Here is a 21,311-nt window from a genome sequence, read left to right on the forward strand (position 1 = left end):
GCACATTGATTTTATTAATCATCAGCTACTGGATGTCAAACATTTGGTAATGTTGACATATAGTCTTAGAGAGGAAACCCGCTACATTTTCCATTAGTAGCAAGGGATCTTTTATATGCATAATTCCACGGACAAGATAGTACATACCACGGCCTTTGATATACTAGTCGGGGTGCACTGGCTGGAGCGAGAATTAGCTCAATGGGCCCACCGATGGGGATCGATCCTAAACCGATCGCGCATCAGGCGATCGTTTTACCACTGAACTACGTCCCGCCCCATTATAATACCCAAAGGAGGACATTTCGGTCAACTCAATATTGAAATTATAGCAAAGTTAAATTTACACTGTTCCTTCCTGGCTGCTCTCAAAATGTCCAGAATTCAAATGCTTAAGACAGCATTTCTTCAGATACCCACTCCCCCCTCACCACACCCCTGTCAGATAGTTTGTGATCAATTATTAATATGGCGGGATTTACCTTAGTCGATTGAGTGCTCGCCTGAGATGCTTGTGTCGCAGGATCGATCCACCTCAGTGGATCCATTCAACTGATTTATTTTTCTCGTTCAAACCAGTGCACAACAATTGGTCAAAGGCCGTAGTGTGTGTTTTCCTGTCAGTTGAAAACTGCACATAGAAGATCGCTTGTTGCTAGTGGGAAAATGTAGCGGGTTTCCTCTGATGACTACGTGTCAGAATTATAAAATATCTGACATCCAATAGCCGATGATTAATTAATCAATGTGCTTTAACTCTATTTTTAATATGTCCCACCCTGTTCAGAATTAATTTCGATGGATCTGAATAATTGTTGATTAAAAATAATCTTTGTTCCTATTCGAGTAACATGTAGACATATATACAATTGTATAATACTTGTTTAAAATAAGAGAGAGAGAGAGAGAGAGAGAGAGAGAGAGAGAGAGAGAGAGAGAGAGAGAGAGAGAGAGAGAGAGAGAGAGAGATATATTGAGATTTAAAATATCCCAGTGACTCATTAAAACGAGACAAGAATTCTAAATTTGAGTCCGCCACTCATTTTTTTTATTTTATTATTAAGAACAAATTTATCCAATTAATTTCGTCAGGCCTACACCACACAAAACCATACGAGGTAATGCATTTAGAAAAAAACCCTTAATTTCTAACCAAAAAAAAGGTGAAAAGAACATAAATACTAAATGAAATTTTAAAAAAACAGTTGAAAAAAGTGTTTACCTTGGGGCCGGTCGTAGCCTTGTGGTAAAGCATTCACCTGGTGCGATCACCGTCGGTGGGCCCCATTGGGCTATTTCACGTTCCAGTCAGTGCACCACAACGTGTATAACAAAGGCCGTGGTATGTGCTGTATGTGGGACGGTGCATATAAAAGATGCCTTGCTTCTAATGGAAACATGTAGTGGGTTTCCTCTCTAAGATTCTGACTATGTCAAAATGACCAAATGTTTGACATCTAGTAGCCGATGATTAATAAAATAATGTGCTCAAGTGGTTTCGTTAAACAAAACAAACTTTTAACTATCAATTGTTTACCTGTGACTACATTTCCTCGTAGAAGGAAACCACGGACAAATCGTGGGACCACTGAGATACTCGCCTGTACAAAAGGTTACTTCCGCTTCGTATCCAAGTCGAACTATATTTGGTAGAAACCTTTGTCGTACAGTTATTGTTCGGTTACACAAGTTAAAGCTGCAATTACTAAGGGAAGGAGAAATCATCCACAGTAAGTTAGCTTATAGGTTTGGTGACTTTACTATATACACTCATACATTCGTGAACACGCGCTTACACGCACACACACACACACACATATATATACACAAACACACACAAACGCACACATTCACACACACATTCACACACACATACAAACACACACATACACACACATATATACACAAACACACACACACATATATACACAAACACACACAAACGCACACATTCACACACACATTCACACACACATACAAACACACACAAACACACACACATACACACACACATATACACAACACACACACACACACAAATACACACACAAACACACACACACACACACACTTTTACATACTCACACACACGCACGCACACACAAACACAATAAACGCACATACACAATTATTAATATTATACATATACAGCTGTATATATTTATATTATTCTATATATACTATATATCACTACCCTGCATCATACAATGTATGTCTATCAACTTCAACCTTTTATTTGTTTACTTAATAACTAGAATGCATGTATATATTCATAAATACTTTACAAGTGAAGTGGCCACTAATTAACCAAGCCAGGCTCAAGAAAGAAATAAAGTCGGGCAGCCTTGGGTATTAATTTAAACTGGTATTGTCAATCTAATTAAAATTAGCTCCACTATTACATTACTAAAATAGACTCGCCCGATACTTTTAGAATTTGTATGCGCCCAAATAACGTTATAAAAGGCGAAGTGTTATTGGTCAATATTTAAATTATTATTTACAGACGAAATGTTACTTGGACATTGGAGACTACGCAGTGTTGTTAGCAATCTGATTAAAATCAGTTCTACTGGTCTAAATAAGGCATTCATAATTCACATGAAACATGTCGTATACCCTCAGGATAATTCGGAATGTTTTCAAATTATTTTCAAATCACTGGCATGATTCTGCAAGTAAGGTTTTGATTGGTGGACATGAGCTCCAACTGGCTGCTGTTACATCCACATGTAATAGTGGAGCTAATTTTAATTAGATTGCTGGTATTGTTGACCTTGATCATTTTATTTCCCCCGTACACTCTGCGTGTTTCAATAACCTATGTGCTATAATGCCTTTAGAAAAGTACATAAATAACCTACCCCTTGCTCCTAACGGACATTTTAACGGTTCCGACTTAGACTGTATGTGGGAATTACCAAATGTCTCACGTTCAACATCCGATGGTTAATTAATCCACGTGTTCTAGTTTTATCTTTTTAAACAAAACATTCTTTTCATATGTAAATGTATATCCATTAGTATTATAATGTTTGACATCCAGTAGCCGAATGTCAATAAATCAACGTGCTCTAGAGTTGTCGTTAAACAAAACAAACTTAGTGTTCTGAGCGTGGTGTACAGTAGACATTGCGGTAAGAGGCAGAAGCCAGATGCATTTATTTATATTATCTTTATATAGAGGATAAAAAAGCCCGTACAGTTTCGTCCTAAAGTGGTTCCTGTGGGCCTGTTTTGTGTATAAAAATCCACCTGTTCAATACCAGGCATGGCGGAAGCAAGTAGACATTGGGGTGGGGTGGGGGTTGGGGGTGGGGCGGTGATGACTGGGATCGAGGGCGCAGAGCAGTCCTTAGCTTTGTTCTTGGGTATGCTCCCCCGTAAAAAAAAAAAAATTACAGGTCCTGAAGTAATATTTTTGATTCAGAATTATTACTGAAGGGGCTAGAACCCCCCCCCCCCACCCCCACCCCACCCCACCCCCACACCCAACCCTTTCCACACACACCGCAGAGATGATCCGCTGTGCCGGAACTGGTGGAGTTCATACACAATAGTTGTTCTACGTTTCCCTTTGATCGGGTTCGCCTGTGTGTATATTTATGTACCAGCGTGCTAAACCTCCCACATATTACAGCAAATCTTAAAGACAAATAACGTACGAATTTACTTTGAAGACATTTACTTATTTATAACCTTTGTGTATAAAGTTGTCGTAATTTCGACTTTCGTTTCTGGAGCACGTCACCGACCGCTGTGTCTTGGCTAAAGCTGTATTAATAATATGATATATCGCCAGTGTCGTTAATGACCCTCTTTGTAACAACGCTCAGCTTTGACCAGAAGCCGGTCCTTTAGGACGTTCTTCGGACACTGGTCACCGTGACGGCATGGTCGAGTAAGCAAGCCGTAATGAGGATTGTAGAATGAATGACTAATTAGTAATCAGTGACTACCTCCAGTGGAAGTCATCAACGAAGCCCAGTTAACGCTTTCCGTGTTTGTTCTTGGTGCGAGGAATAACATCTTGTCTTGTTATTGTTGTTGTCTTTTGGTTTTCCAAATAATTTAATTATACTGAACTTTATGACATTGATATCGATAATGCTGTGCGGTTATAAATAGGCTCTACATTTATATAAGAGGAAATATGCTGGTCGACCGATTTAACGCAGTGAGTATATTTCGAATACCTTTGTGAAATGTTTATACATGCGTTTCTGTGTAAAAGAAAACACTGGCTCACAATGACCGAACTATTTTAATGTTTGCTTTTGGGCTGTTTTTAATTTTTAAATTTTTATTTATTTTGTTTTTGTTTCTTTTTTTATTGGAAAGGCTGGGTGGAGCGACGTGAAACCGCATTCCTTTAATTTTCACATAGCGACAACATGTATTTAACTATTTTAACTACTGAAAGAAACTCGCAAATTGGGACAAGTTGCACAACAAGTTAATTACTTTTCGTACAAAATTGTTTCAACGTTTCGGCATCCATCATGCTGTAGTGGAACGCGATTCATTAACAATTACATCATATTAATATGTAACCATACACTAACATACAACATACACAAACACATACATAATAATTACATCATATTAATATGTAACCATACACTAACATATAACATACACAAACACATACATTAACAATTACATCATATTAGTATGTAACCATACACTAAAATATAACATACACAAACATATAACATACACAAGCATATAACATACACTAACACATAACATACACAAACACATAACATACACAAACACATAACATACACAAACACATAACATACACAAATACATAACATACACTAACACATAACATACACTAACACATAACATACACAAATACATAACATACACTAACACATAACATACACTAACACATAACATACACAAACACATAACATACACAAATACATAACATACACTAACACATAACATACACTAACACATAACATACACTAACATATAACATACACAAACACATACATAATAATTAAATAACCAGGCAGGATGTAGCTCAGTGGTAGAGCTCTTGCATTCCGACCAGTGTCCTACAACTAGTACATCAAAGGACATGGTAAAGAACATATAAAAATAAAAATACAATGCTGCTTATCAGCAGGAGTAGCCTGTATGTCAACAGCGGGTTTCCTTTCTCTCATTAAGTAGACCAAGTGTTCAGTCACGGTATACATCAGACAGCATTAGTGTATTGAGTAGACCAAGAGTGAAGACACGTTATACATCAGACAGCGTTAGTTTACTGAGTAGACCGAGAGTGAAGACGGATAGTCTTAGTGTATTAAGTAGAACATCTGTGAAGACACGTTACACATTATGTAGCCTCAGTTTATTAAATAGACCAAGTGTGAAGACACGTCATACATCAGACAGCCATAGTGTATTAAGTAGATCAAGTGTGAAGACACGTTATACATCAGGTAGCCTTGGTTTATTAAGTAGATCAAGTGTGAAGACACGTCATACATCAAATAGCCTTAGTTTATTAAGTAGACCAAGTGTGAAGACACGTCATACATCAAGTAGCCTTAGTTTTTAAGTAGACCAAATGCGAAGACACGTTATACATCAGATAGCCTTGGTTTATTAAGTGTCAAATAGCCTTAGTTTATTGAGTAGACCAAGTGTGAAGACACGTTATACGTTATACATCAGATAGCCTTGGTTTAGTAAGTAGACCAAGTGTGAAGACACGTCATACATCAAATAGCCTTGGTTTATTAAGTAAATCAAGTGTGAAGACACGTCATACATCAAATAGCCTTAGTTTATTAAGTAGCCCAAGTGTGAAGACACGTCATACATCAAATAGCCTTAGTTTATTAAGTAGACCAAGTGCCAAGACACGTCATACATCAGATAGCCTTGGTTTATTGAGTAGATCAAGTGTGAAGACACGTCATGCATCAGATAGCCTTGGTTTATTGAGTAGATCAAGTGTGAAGACACGTCATGCATCAGATAGCCTTGGTTTATTAAGTAGATCAAGTGTGAAGACACGTTATACATCAGATAGCCGTAGTTTATTAAGTAGATCTAGTGTGAAGATACGTTATACATCAGATAGCCTTAGTTTATTAAGTAGACCAAGCGGCCGTGCGGAGAGAGAGAGAGATAGAGAGAGAGAGAGAGAGAGAGAGAGAGAGAGAGAGAGAGAGAGAGAGAGATAACATTATGCACTTGGGCGTGGACGGGCCATCTCGATTTCAGCATCAGTAGGTCACGGTCGTCTAACGCATTAGGCGCTCTTGTACCATGTTGTAATTCCAACGTGTTAACGCTGTTAACGGTGATTAATCGTTACAAATTAAAACTCCAAGTATGTGCTCCACAAGCAGTGCAGTCAATACATCAACGTCTTAGATTAAACATCGAATGGCTTCGTGTTAAGTCTTGTATAACGTTCAGTAGACCAGAAACTGAAACAGCTAATTGACACGGTTACTAATATCTGAGTTAACGCACGCTTCATTAAACTTATACTGGTTACAAATGGTAGACATGGTGAAAATAAAATATTCACTGTCATGGACAAAACTCTTTGGCGAAGTCATAGGTTGTGCCCACGACAGGCGTGCTTGGACAGTTCTCTGATGGAAGCATGCCAAAAATTACACACACCCTCACAAAATAAAATATCACGGTTGTAAAAAAAGCTGATGATATAATCTCAGTCACAAATATATAGAGGTTATTACCAGAGTGTGTTTCGGTATCGTCAGTATCATATATTAGGAATAACAAAATGTATTTTGCGAGCTTCTGGCGAGCATAGCATAATACATTATTTTTATTCCTAATATGTGATATCGACGAAACCGAAACACACGAGGGTAATAATCTCTTATCATATAAACTCAAGCTTAATACAACGTGTTTTTGTAAACTGTACACACAACTTCAATTCAAGTCCGCCATTACTGGATATTCAAATGAGGTGAGAATATGTGGCGCGGTGTCGTTTTGATTGACTCCCCCCCCCCCTCCCCCCTCCCTCCCCCCTCCCTCCCCCCCCCCCCCCCCCTCCCGTTTCTCTCTCTCTCTCTCTCTCTCTCTCTCTCTCTCTCTCTCTCTCTCTCTCTCTCTCTCTCTCTCTCTCTCTCTCTCTCTCTCTCTCTCACATGTACTATCCTATCTGTGGGAAAGTTTATATAAAAGGTCCCTTTCTGCCAATGGATAAATGTAGCGGGTCTCTTCTGAAGACTACGAGTCGAATTAAATAATCAATGTGCTCTAGTGATGACGTTAAAGTAAACAAACTTTAACTCTCTCACACCCCACGCCCCGTGTTATCGATTCTGGGGCGGCTTTCTGATGTCTGTTTAACAGTGGATGGACCGTATCTACGTTACTGCTCGTAAAGAATTAATCTAGAACAAAAACAAATTAAGCTTGACCCAGTGAGTGAACAATTGTAATGACTGCTATTACGACAGTGTTCGGAGTTTATGGTCGCTCGTTATGGCAGCAGTGCATGTCGGGAGTCAGCTTCACGCTCACACCTAACGGTTTTGTGACCTCCACTTGGCATGATGTCAAACTGTGGTGCTCTTCCGGCCTCGGTGGCTAAGCTATTGGTCTTCAGGCTGGTTGGTACTTGGTTCGCATCTCGGTAAATGTTCCATCCACGAGCTAGTCTTAAATGCTCAACCGGCCCCGGTGATGTAGTGGTTAAGCCATCAGACATAAGGCTGGTAGGTACAGGGTTCGCAGACCGGTACCGGCTCCCACCCAGAGCGAATTTTAACGACTCAGTGGGTAGGTGTAAGACCACTACTCCCTCTTCTCTCTCATTAACCACTAGCAACTGACAACAAACTCAGGGTGACTAAACCTTAATTGGAAATAAGCACGAAAATAAGTTGAAATGAAATAAAATAAATGCTCTGTGGTGGAGATATAAGGCAACTACATCGACTTCTCTGCTACTGACCATTAACTCCTGTCTTTAATAGACTGCCCAGGTAGCTGAGATGTGTGCCCAGGGCAGCTTAAAGTAAACACAATCAATGAATGAATGTTTAACGACACCTCAGCACGAAAAATATATCGGATATTGGGCGTCAATTTTTGTTTTTTTTAATAAATAAATAAACACGACTATGTGCCCCGATTATTTATATATATACATGTGTGTATATATATATATATATATATATATATATATATATATATATATATATATATATATATATATATATATATATATTAGTTTAATTGTTTTGTTGTAATTACATGTTAATAGAGAGACTGCATTTAATCATAATAATAATCATAATAATAATCATAATCATAATAATCATAACAACAACAAAACAATTGAGAAATTCTAAAAAGTTAGCAAAAGTACTTACTGGATGCCACAACACACAAAAAGTAACACCACAAAAACCATTACAGAAACAACTTAATACATTAGCCACTAGAAACAACACCAACATTTCACAATTAAAAAAAAAATAGAGAAAAAGTATTTTGTTGTCACTGGTGGTAACCGTTTCGTGTTACACAGGCGTTTATCAGTGTAAAACAGCAGACGTCACACTTCGTCGGCTGTAGACCGGCCTCGGTGGCGTCGTGGCAGGTCATCGGTCTACAGGCTGGTAGGTACTGGGTTCGGATCCCAGTCGAGGCATGGGATTTTTAATCCAGATACCGACTCCAAACCCTGAGTGAGTGCTCCGCAAGGCTCAATGGGTAGGTGTAAACCACTTGCACCGACCAGTGATCCATAACTGGTTCAACAAAGGCCATGGTCTGTGCTATCCTGCCTGTGGGAAGCACAAATAAAAGATCCCTTGCTGCCAATCGGAAGAGTAGCCCATGTAGTGGCGACAGCGGGTTTCCTCTCAAAATCTGTGTGGTACTGAACCATATGTCTGACGCCATATAACCGGAAATAAAATGTGTTGAGTGCGTCGTTAAATAAAACACTTCTTTCTTTCTTTCGTCGGCTGTACAGTTTTGTCTGCCGCTATATTCATCGTGTTTAAATGATGACCGCGTCACATTCTCGAGTAACTGTTTTAGAAAGGTCCACAAATCACGTTTACGAAACTGCGGCTCAGTAATGTTGGCACTTTGTATTAAGACTGGAAAAGAATGCAGTTAGTTTATAAATGGGTTATGCCTTTGCCTGCGTTAGTGTACTGTTGTCATCTAGTACAGTCGGATAGTATATAATGTGATGTCATATGACTTTACAGTGAGGTATGTAGGTAAATTACCATTTTCAGTGAGGGAACGCGCAGTAGGCCTAATTCTGATTCAGAAATGCTGCAACTATGATATGCTGCACGCACATTTGGTTTACAATAATTCAAGAAACTTTATGTAACATTTAAAACGACTGTTTCCATTTTTAATCGGTTATTTCTTGGTAAGTTATATGTACTGAAAACGAAATTAATTGATTCATCCCTTTTAGAAATATAGCTTCATGGTTTTTGCTCTTAACCACTCAAAATACTCAAGATGAAAAGTAGTTTAAGGAATATGTTCGGTTGTTTGTGATAAAAGTGATATAATGTCGATCCATCCAAATCATTATTACATTTAGTTTTCTGTTGTGTTACTATCTTCTTCTCTTTTTTAAACTAGGTGCCCCGATTATTATTATTTTATGTTAAGATGGCAACCCAGTTTGTTTGTTTCTTTTTTCTTTTATTATTTAAATGTTTAGACTCGGGGTGTATCTCAATGGAGAAGTATTCCCCTGTGATTTAAATGTTTAGACTCAGGGTGTGTCTCAATGGAGGATTATTCCCCTGTGATTTAAATGCTTAGACTCGGGGTGTATCTCAATGGAGGAGTATTACCCTGTGGTTTAAATGCTTAGACTCGGGGTGTATCTCAATGGAGGATTATTCCCCTGTGATTTAAATGTTTAGACTCAGGGTGTGTCTCAATGGAGGAGTATTCCCCTGTGGTTTAAATGCTTAGACTCGGGGTGTATCTCAATGGAGGAGTATTCCCCTATGATTTAAATGTTTAGACTCGGGGTGTATCTCAATGGAGGAGTATTCCCCTGTGGTTTAAATGTTTAGACTCGGGGTGTAGCTCAATGAAATAGTATTCCCTTGTTTAGACTCATTTGATGTGCTGTCGGTCTGGGATCGATCCCTGTCGGTGGGCCCATTGCGCTTTTTCTCGACCCAGACAGTGCACCTCGACTGGTGTATCAAAGCACGAGGTGTGTGCTATCCTGTCTATGGGATGGTGCATATAAAAGTTCCCTTGCTACTAATGGGAAATGTAGCGGGTTTCCTCTCTAAGACTATTTGTTAAAATTACCAAATGTTTGACATCCATTAACGGATGATTAATAAATCAATGTGCTCTAGTGGTGTTATACAAAACAAACTTTTAACTTCTTTCATCTAACTGTCCACAGTGTAATGGAGCACACTGGAAGGATTACCTGGCGTGAGATATTCTACCTGCAACGTCAATGATGCTCCAGCAACTCCAAGAAGATGATCCTTTGGTGACGTCATTACTACGAATATTACGTCATCTAGAGGAGGAAGAGACCAATCAATACCATGGAGGGAACCCGTTATTTCTCGGAAGAAATCGTATCCATTCGGCGCCTGAATTGGTGAGAAATAACCTCGTATTTCTTATATCATTTACTTAATGTGTTATTTATTTATTTTTAAATTGTATTGTCATAAAATTGTTTATAGGAATTTATGTTGGTTATAAACAAGATCGATTATGTCGACGAGTAAAATATTTCTAATATGTCACAAACTTTAGGAGCATATTGCAATATTATATGGTAGCCGGGACAGGGATGTTTGTCAACGAAAGAAGACTATTTAGAAAGATGCTACTCGTAGACGAGAATTGAATAAGTCTCAATGTTGTGTTTATAATAGGTGTGATTTTCGTCAATGGTGAGTTCAGAAGTCAACACACTGTAACTACAGATTGCTTCTTATTGAAAGTGTTCATTTAATAATGCAATGGCGCGGATTTAGGTTCGGACCCTTTGGACCCCTAATTTTGGTCAAGTAGTTAGCCTTGCGTTTATATTATTTATGGTGAGGTGTATATTTAATAAGGCATTATATTAATGTTACATCCCATCCCCCCCCCCCCCCAATCCCTCTAAAAAAAATCCTACATACGCATTTGCCCACCTTTAATAAAGACACCTAATAGTTGTTTGTTCCACCACTTGTTCTTGGTAATAATCATGGCCACTAAAAGAAGGTTAAAGCTGTTTTGTTTAACGAAACCACTAGAGCACATTGATTTATTAATCATCGGCTACTGGATGTCATATATTTGGTAATTGTGACGTATAGTCTTAGGGATGAAACCCGCTTCATTTTTTTAGTAGTAGCAAGGGATCCTTTATGTGCATCATCACACAGACAGGATAGCACATACCACGGCCTTTGATATACCAGTTGTGGTGCACTGGCTGGAACGAGACCAAAAAAAGAAATACAGATACTATTTGTTATATTTCATTTTGGGACAGCCACACAAAGCTTGTAAAGCCTGAGTAGTCAAAGCCATCAACGAGGAATCCGCTTATAGTTATAGAGTGTATACCACCAAATCAAATGCCATAGATGACATTAGTAACATAATTATGTGGCTAAAACCACTGCACTCGATATTCCAGTCGACATGTACACCATCAATATAAATACTACCACATCAGCTTTAAAGTAAATTTAGAATTAGGGGTTAACTGATGGTTGCTGACATAATTCATGGGAGTACATAGGATTTTGAAAAGGGGGGTTCTAAAATAGATTGCAGAGATATTGGGCATATATTTCTATGTTGAGTTTTCAAAAGGGAGGTTCTAAAATAGATTGCAGAGATATTGGGCATATATTTCTATGTTGAGTAAATATAATAATGTCAGATATCAATGTCAGATATATTAAATTATTTTTAAAAAAGCGATTTCGGGGGGGGGGTCGGTCGAACCCATCCCCCCCCCCCCCCCCCCCCCCCCCCCCGCTATGTACGCCCATGTAATTACTACACTAGTTTCACACAAACATTGACATCTTATTTTTAGCAGGACGCACGTGTTTCCAGCACAACAGTAGCTGGGAAACTGATCTCAGTTCCAATTAAATTACATACATTTATTGGCCAGATGAAACAACATGTTAAAGTCATCGAATAAACTTACTCATCATATCATGCATCGTTATTTGTATGCTTTCGATTTTTTGATTGACAACCGATGGTCCTAAGTGACGTGTTATTACGTGTTATAAGGACGTATTATAAGGACGTATTATAAGGACGTATGGGCAACGAGAGGTGGGGTTTCAAAACAGTGCGGTTATACACATTTATTGCACATCTTTGTTTTCCAACTCAATATACTCAGTTTTAAGTTTGTATAAACACGAATGTGATATTTTGCGGTTGGATTATACTTGAATACATTAATACTTTTTGGTAGTATTTTAATGTCTTTATTATAAATATATTCCGCCTTAAATTCACAGTCCATTTGAATATTTATTACACTTTAAAAAAATGTTTGTTACAATAACAAATTGCAATCAAAACTTGACTTTCCAATATTTGGAGAGTGTGTTTCTTTAAAATCAAGACCTTCTTCAGTGGATTTATATAATATAGAGGAAACAGCAGCCAATGGATTTAAAATACCAGGTGGAGTTTATGATGTAAAGCAATTAAAAATGCATTAAAAAAAAAAAAGTTTGTTTTGTTTAATGACGCCACTAGAGCACATTGATTTACTAATCGTCGGCTATTGGATGTGAGACATTTGGTAATGTTGACAAATAGTCTTAAAGAGGAAACCCGCTACAAGGGAAGGGAAGGGAACTCTTTTTACGTGCCTATATCCCACAGGTTATAGGCACGCCCATCCCAGGTTCAGCCTCTAACATCGCCAGTGACCAACTCTGGGACATTTTCCATTAGTAGCAAGGGATCTTTTAGATGCACCATCCCACAGACAGGATAGCACATACCACGGTCTTTGATATATCCGTCCTTCTGCACTGGCTGGAACGCATTAAGACAATTAGACGTAAATATAGATGTTAGCAAATTAAATGGGGAAGTGACTACTTCTGGAAACTTGTCAAAACAAATTAAATCTATTTTGGATAAGTTATTAATTTCTCAATTACACCGGTTTTATTCATCCATTTAGATCAAGTTAGTACAAAAGATTCAGTATTAAAAGGTAAACATTTATTAGCGACAGTACCTTTTGAAAGTAACCATTTGGTGAGGCGACAACATCATTTGCTAGTCCACAATATCAAAGAGTAAGAGATTAATTTGGAACAGAACTTAATATTGAAATAAGTGATATACAGAATAATATCATCAATAGTCATAATCAACCAATTATAATAACACTTAACGCTTATTCCTTGACTGTTGAAAGAGGATTTATTGATAAATAATACTGGTAAAAAAAAAAAAACCCACCAGTTTGTTTAATCTAGGATGCGCGAAATATTAATTCCGTGAACATAGCGATTTTTCTTTAGCGCGAAAATTACACCCATTGAAAATAAAGTATTGTACAGTACTTACAATTTATGACAAAACACATTAACCAATGGCCGGACTACTATTATTAAATGTGCTATTAAAAGAGGTGTGTTTCCATATTTGACCCTGTTACTATCTATAAAGAGTAATGATACTATATATACACTATATAGTAACCAATTGAAATCCAATCAGGCGAATGTGTGTGTGAATTTATGCAGGGGAGGGAAAGGGGGGTCAAGACTAGCGCGAAGTTTCTAAGGGGGTCGAGTCAAGCTCACACTCGAAACCCTCCCATGCACACGCACCTGCCAATATCCTCGACTTGAATGTAAAAGTTAAAATTGGTTTTGTTTAACGACACCACTGGATCACTTTCATTTATTAACCATTGGCTATTGGATGTCAAACATTTGGTAATTCTGACATATAGAGAGGAAACTCGCCATAATTTTCCATTAGTATCAAGGGATCTTTTATATGCACCACCCACAGACAGGATAGCATATACCACGACCTTTGGTAACCAGTCGTGGTGCACTGGCTTGAATGAGAAATAGCCCAATGGGGATCGATCCTAGAGAGACCGCGTATCAGGCAAATTCTTACTGTGTTTGCAAACCTTATTTTAGATTTTTAGTTTAGTTTAATATGAGGAAAAAACTCATTTGAATGTGGGCCTTGCATCAATCAATAAAACAGAACCGGCCTCGGTGGTGTCGTGGTTAAACTATCGGACCTAAAGCTGGTAGGTACAGGGTTCGCAGCCCGGTACCGGATCCTACCCAAAGCGAGTTTCAACAACTCGATGGATAGGTGTAAGACCACCACTCCCTCTTCTCTCTCACTAAGCACTAATAATTAACAACTAACCCACTGTCCTGGACAGACAGCCCAGATAGCTGAGGTGTGTGCCCAGGACAGCGTGCTTGAACCTTAATTGGATATAAGCACGAAAGCTGTATTTTAGGTACATCCACTTATTACTTTGAACGCTCACACACACGCATGCACACACGTACGCACGCGAAAACGCACGCACACACACACACACGTATACATACAAACACCACAATTACATACACACGCACTTGCCAGCAAAAAACGGACACCATTATTTATGTTTGTAAAGACACTATATTGACAAGAAAATTTTGCCAGTTGTAGCTTTATATATACATGTATACATGTATATACATTACACTTGCAGCTTTATATATAATATGCACGTGTGTATACATTAATATAATTGCTATTTCTGACACTCCTGTTGTCATTACGCGGAGTCAAGAAAATATTGATATGCTAATGCAAAATCTAGAATTAGAACGAATATCATAACTGTGTTTGCAAAGTTACGCCTCTCGTAACTTTTAAAGTTATCATATCGTTATCACGTAAGTAATACATGCAGTACAAAACTCTATGTGGCCACAAAATGAACTTATTTATGTTTGTAGAGACAAACATGACGAAGATAAAGCCGTGTTTGTTATCGACTTGTAGATCGCAGTATATAGATCAGAGACACACAGAGCTGGGAGATTCCGACAACTGGATCGAGTGTCCCACTCTAGCCCCTTAACAAACTTGTATAGACTGCGATACGGGTCAAGTTCCTTTAATTCATTGCTAGTTTTTATCAGTTCCACAACCAATAGTGTGCGCGGATTATCGACCAACTGCTAATATTGATGAAATAAAACTACAGCAAATCGAACACACCCGCTGAACTCGACACCTCGGAGTCTTTTGAAAACAAGTGTCACGTCGTGGCTTGAATGCGTACGTTGGGTTTTATTTAGTGGTTTCCTCATTGTGTCCAATATATCGGAGGTCTGTAATGTAATTATTGGTGAACATTCTTGACTTGGCATGTGTTTAAACACCCTCCTCTCTCTCTGTCTGTCTGTCTGTCTGTGTGTGTGTGTGTGTGTGTGTGTGTGTCTCTCTCTCTCTCTCTCTCTCTCTCTCTCTCTCTCTCTCTCTCTCTCTCTCTCTCTCTCTCTCTCTCTCTCTCTCTCTCTCTCTCTCTCTCTGTATATATATATTCATGAACTCAATTACTAATAAATAAACACAATGGGCCAAATTATATTTATTTATTATTTATTGTGTTACGTGTGGATGATACTTGTTTTTTTTTGTTTTTTTTTTTGTTTTTTAGGGGGTGGTTTGTTTTTTGTTTTTTTGGGTGGGTTTTTTGTTTGGGGGGTCGGGGGTGGATGGAGCTTGGGGTTATTATTATTAAAAAAAAATTAAAGTTTGTTGATGTTTATTGGTTGATCGGTTCTGCTGTTTATATATATTTTAAATAACTTAATTTTTTAAACAACATAATTTATACTACCTACATATTCATTAATATAGATATGCAGGTGTTTTAGGCAAACATTAATATAACAATCAGTGTTAAGACACAACATAAATATCTTATCCACTGAGAAGCCAAACACTCCCACGTGAATCTCGGGTACGTTTGTAAACAAATCATAAATTCCAACTCAAACACACACGGCAGTTTACCTACGTATAGCTTATCCCATTAAGATTCCATTACTGGTGTTCGTACAGGACCACTTGAGGCTGAGCCAGGCCATAAACAATACAATACAAGCCCAAACTGGGTGTGGGTGCGGGTTACCGGATTAATTACTTTGTCCCCCAATGCCCCAACCCCATTCAACAGGCCCGTAGGAACCGGGGGGGGGGGGGGTACCTATGGGGACAAAATATGGGTTTTTGGTCCTACTCTATATACATAAAGATAAATCTTATGCCCCCCTCCCCCCCTCCCCAACACACACACACACTAGTTACTCTGGTGGATCCAGAAAATCCACATGAGGTGGAATGCCAAGGGAACTTTAGAGGAGGTTTGGAGGGGGATCGTAAATTTTTTTAATATATAATAAAATTATAACTATCGTAGAATTTAGGGGGGCCGCCCCCCCCCAATCCGCCTCTGTTACTGTACCCTCTCCAGATATCGTTCCTACGGGCCTGAACACCCCCCCCCCCCCCCCACCACCATCTTTTATATTATCTTGTCGCCCCATAATACAATTCGTGGACAGAGTGGTTGCCCCTCGAGCTCCTCAATGTGGGTGGCCCCCAATATAAAATCCCATTACGCCAATGCACCCGCCTCCCCCGCCTCCCCCTCCTTTTTAAAGTTCAATGTAAATTTTTAATATAAATGGCGGGAGAAGGCCTGGTATTTCTGCGCTACGACCCCCCCCCCCCCCCCCCCCCCCCCCCTCCGCTATTTTCGTCTAAGAGTATGGACCTGGAATATCAAATATTGGAAGATTTTCACAAGAATTTATCGCTAGAAAATTATGTTTATTTGGTGATGAGACATTTTCGGCACGTCGTATGTTGACGGCCACTCACTTCAGAAACGACAAGACTGCACACCGTCAACACGAGATCGAACTTTGTTGACAGATTTCAATAGCAGACGATCTTCGTCCAGTCCATATCAGGGCAAATAGGGGAGTTGGACGGCTTTTTGTGGCGAAAAATACACGTATATTTTAAACCTTACTAACTTCAGAATTGTAACAGAGAATAATCATTATTAATATAGTTAACTTTATTTATTTTACGCTTGTATATTAAGTGGTTGTACAATTAGACAACATATTGTCCAAACGTATGTGTGCTGTGTGCCCTCGTTTGGAATTATGGTGTTGTACTTTTCTCGTTATGGCCTACGGACGTCATATTTATTCAGTCGAAGTTTGGCATACTTGGCATTAGGTTATGTTGTAGAGACATTTAAATTTTGACGAGTCATGTGTTTCCTTTACACTATAACATTTTTGCAAAATGTTTTTAATACTTATCCCAGACCTGGACACTGTATTGGGACTTAGCGAAATGAAATGCCTTTAATACGTTGACAAACTTAATTATTATTAAAGCATAGGACCTGACCACGTTCGTTTTAATGGAAAGCACACAGGTAAGTAAACACTTATTTTAAAAAGAGTCTATACTGTTATTTTAGTTTTAAATTTGGCATTTGTGTCAGTTAATTTATACCATTTTTAGGAATGGAATGTATCTCGCCTAAGATACGGTATGTTGTTGGTTCGGCTCCCCTCCCATTTCCAACTATAGTCCGTCCCATCCTCCTACAAAAATGTTGGGTTTTTTGTTTTGTTTTGTCATTAGCAACCTTTTTTTAGTTTATGTTATGTGGATAACAGTAACAAGTAACTAATATGCTACACGAGTGAATGGGTTGATTGTTAGCTATACGCTGTATGTCATAAGTTTAGCATGGTTGTATATTTGTTTAACGATTCACTTCTTTGTCACCGCTCCATTCATTCATTTTAATTTGCTTTAATGTTTATATTTAGGACAAAGGGTTTACCGTTATTACAGTGCTCAAGCTGGAAATAATGTCATTATTGTCAGTTTGAAATCAAATATGTAGACAATTTCCTTGAAAATAACTACCAGCCTCGGTGGTGTCGTGGTTAGACCATCGGACATAAGGCTGGTAGATACAGGGTTCGCAGCTCGGTACCGGCTCCCACCCAGAGCGAGTTTTAATGACTCAATGGGTAGGTGTAAGACCACTACACCCTTTTCTCTCTCACTAACCACTAACCCACTAACAAGTAATGTACTGTCCTGGACAGACAGCCCAGATAGCTGAAGTGTTTGCCCAGGACAGCGTGCTTGAACCATAAAAAAGCGCGAAAAATGAGTTGAAATGAAAAGAAAATGAGTAAAAAATTGTCATTTGAAAGAAAAAATGTATTAAAAAATAATTATTAGCCAGATAGTAAATGTTCCATAAAAAATATCAACTAGCTAATTTGACAATGTGCAGAGTGAATACTATAAGCGTACGGGCTCCCATTTGGCTGGTTTTTGCCCGAATTAAACGAAAATGCCCGAATCTGGATAACAACATTTATTCATGTTAGCATTATTGCGGTTACAAACGAAGCGCCACGCAATTTTTACATGGATTACAACAAATATTGTTTGCAGAATGATGGAAATATATAATACATGGTGAAAAGATTTTAGGCCGGCTCATTTTGCCCGAACATCTCGTTTTTGCCCGAATTAGAGAATTTGCTCCGAAACTCTCCACCCCCCCCCCCCCCCACCCCACCCCCGTGTAGTACGCTTATGGTTAGTACTGGGTTAATGGTTACTGGTTAGTGAGAGAAACGTTGGTGTCGATCCTTACACTCTGGGTTGAAGCTGGTACTGGGATGTGAACTCAGAACCTTACAGATTTTAGGCGGATATCTTTAGCACCATGTCACCGAGGTCTGTCCTGCAGGTGGTTGTTTGGTAAACCCGTACAACTGTGGAACTCTGGTCCAATGTCCCGAGGGTTCAAACTCGCTTACTATGGACACAAACTCTGACTTTATGTGGGTAATTGTTTCCATAGTAAGCAATTAGACCTGTGTTTTGCATCAATCCGTATGTGTTTAAAATTATTTCTTATTGTTGACAACGATGTAGATCTAATCAGTATGCACTGTAATATTATATGAATAACAACTTTAGACATGAATAACAACAGTAGATATGAAACAACAGAAACTAAAACTAATTATTGCAAGTTTAATTAATTCCATGGTAGCTTTGTCTTATGCAACGTATCTCCACCTCTGACTTTAGTAAAGGAAAGAGCACATATAAAATATAGCGTCCTGGGCCCGGTAACACAAAGCACTCGTAACACTTACGTCAGACGTACACCACACATTATGTATGGTGTACGTCTGACGTAAGTGTTACGAATGCTTTATGTTACCGGGCCAGGCCACCAAGTAGGAAAAGAGATCTACATGCTTTTGCCTCAAACCGGATATCATATGTCACGGGGTTTTATATACCCGTCGTAAAGCATTGTTTGGAACGAGAAATAACTTGGTGTATCCCTTGAGGATGGGTTCGATCCTACGACTTGTGGAAGATGAGTCGAACGTTCCATGAATGCACCACAGTTTACTGATGTGACTCGACAGTTAATCGGTTTGATAATTCTCTAACGAGCATTCCTATACTGTAATTTACACCAAACCCATCACACACACACACACACACACACACACACACACACACACACACACACGATTCTCCAAAAGTTGACCATTGAAGTCTGTGTTAGAGAACGTCAGGTTTTCTGTCCTCTGTCATACTCTAATATGTGTAACGACTGACTCGGTGTAGCAATAAGCATAACGGGGTTACCATGCATAAAACAATTAATATATATATATATACATGTATATATATATATATATATATAGAGAGAGAGAGAGAGAGAGAGAGAGAGAGAGAGAGAGAGAGAGAGAGAGAGAGACACACACACACACACACACACACACACATACATACATACACATACACACACACATACATATATGCATACATACATACATACATACATACATACATACATTCAAACTTGTGTAATTTAGTAAGTATTCCTAAGCCCAGTGCAGTCTCTATAGTCTGCAGACATTTTAAAATTATTTCAATAAACACAGTGCTTCACACAGGACAAAAAGACGACCATTATATGACCCTAGAACGAATTCTTTCTTTAACTTTATTCGTGCGTCTTCTCGACGTCATCGTTGAGAAATAACCCCATTGAAGTTGGTGCTGACAGTCGTGCTATATATCCAGTCTGTCAGCGTCACACACTGGCTTGTAAAGATCAAAGATCTACAGCAGATTAACGTTCATTTCGATCTCGTATGTAGATAAGTGAGCACAATACCTGGCTGAGCTACCTGTGTCACTCGGCGAATAATCCACTCCACCGTACACATAGAATCTACCACCACATAGACTTTGCTGGTAGAAGTTTACCAAATAGCATGTCATTGGGTCAAAGTTCAAAGTGCACCTAACTTTGAATAGCGATTTAAAAATGACCATGCCTGTCGTTGGTGAGGTAAAGTTTGCTTTGTTTAACAACACCACTAGAGCACATTGATTTATTAATCATCGTCTATAGGATGTGAAACGTTTGGTAATTTGGACACATAGTCTTAGAGGGGAAACCCACTACATTTTTCCATTAGTAACAAGGGATGTTTTATATGCCCTTCCACGGCCTTTGATATACCAGGGGCGGGATTTAGTTCGGTCGGCTGTGTGCTCGCTTGAGGTGCTTGTGTCGCACGATCAAACCACCTTGGTGGATCTGTTCAACTGACTGGGTTTTTTCTCGTTACAACCAGTGCACCACAACTGGTCAAAGGCCGTGGTATGTGGTTTCCTGTCTTTGGGAAAGTGCATATAAAAGATCCCTGGCTGCATTAGGAAATATGTAGCGGGTTTCATCTGAGTCAAAATTACCAAATGTTTGATAGCCAATGATTAATAAATCAATGTGCTTTAGTGGTGTCGTTAAACAAAACAAACTATATATATAGAGAGAAAAACATACACTTTTTAACGATATATATATATATATATATATATATATATATATATATAGATATGGATTGTTCGGTTAACAATGTTATTTATGTAATTACATGCCAAGGTTGCAAAGAACAATACATTGGTCATACCACTCAGCTGAGAGCCAGAGTACGCGTACACAAACAGCAAATAAAACAACCTGAAACAAGATGCATACCCTTGAGTATCACAAAAAGATATTAAATTCACCATTTTCCCATTTTATCACATAGATACCAATGATGAAATGAAAAGAAAGACAAAGGAAATGTATTTTATTAGAA

The sequence above is a fragment of the Gigantopelta aegis genome, chromosome 15, assembly GCF_016097555.1.
Source record: "Gigantopelta aegis isolate Gae_Host chromosome 15, Gae_host_genome, whole genome shotgun sequence".
In the NCBI taxonomy this organism is placed as follows: Eukaryota; Metazoa; Mollusca; class Gastropoda; order Neomphalida; family Peltospiridae; genus Gigantopelta; species Gigantopelta aegis.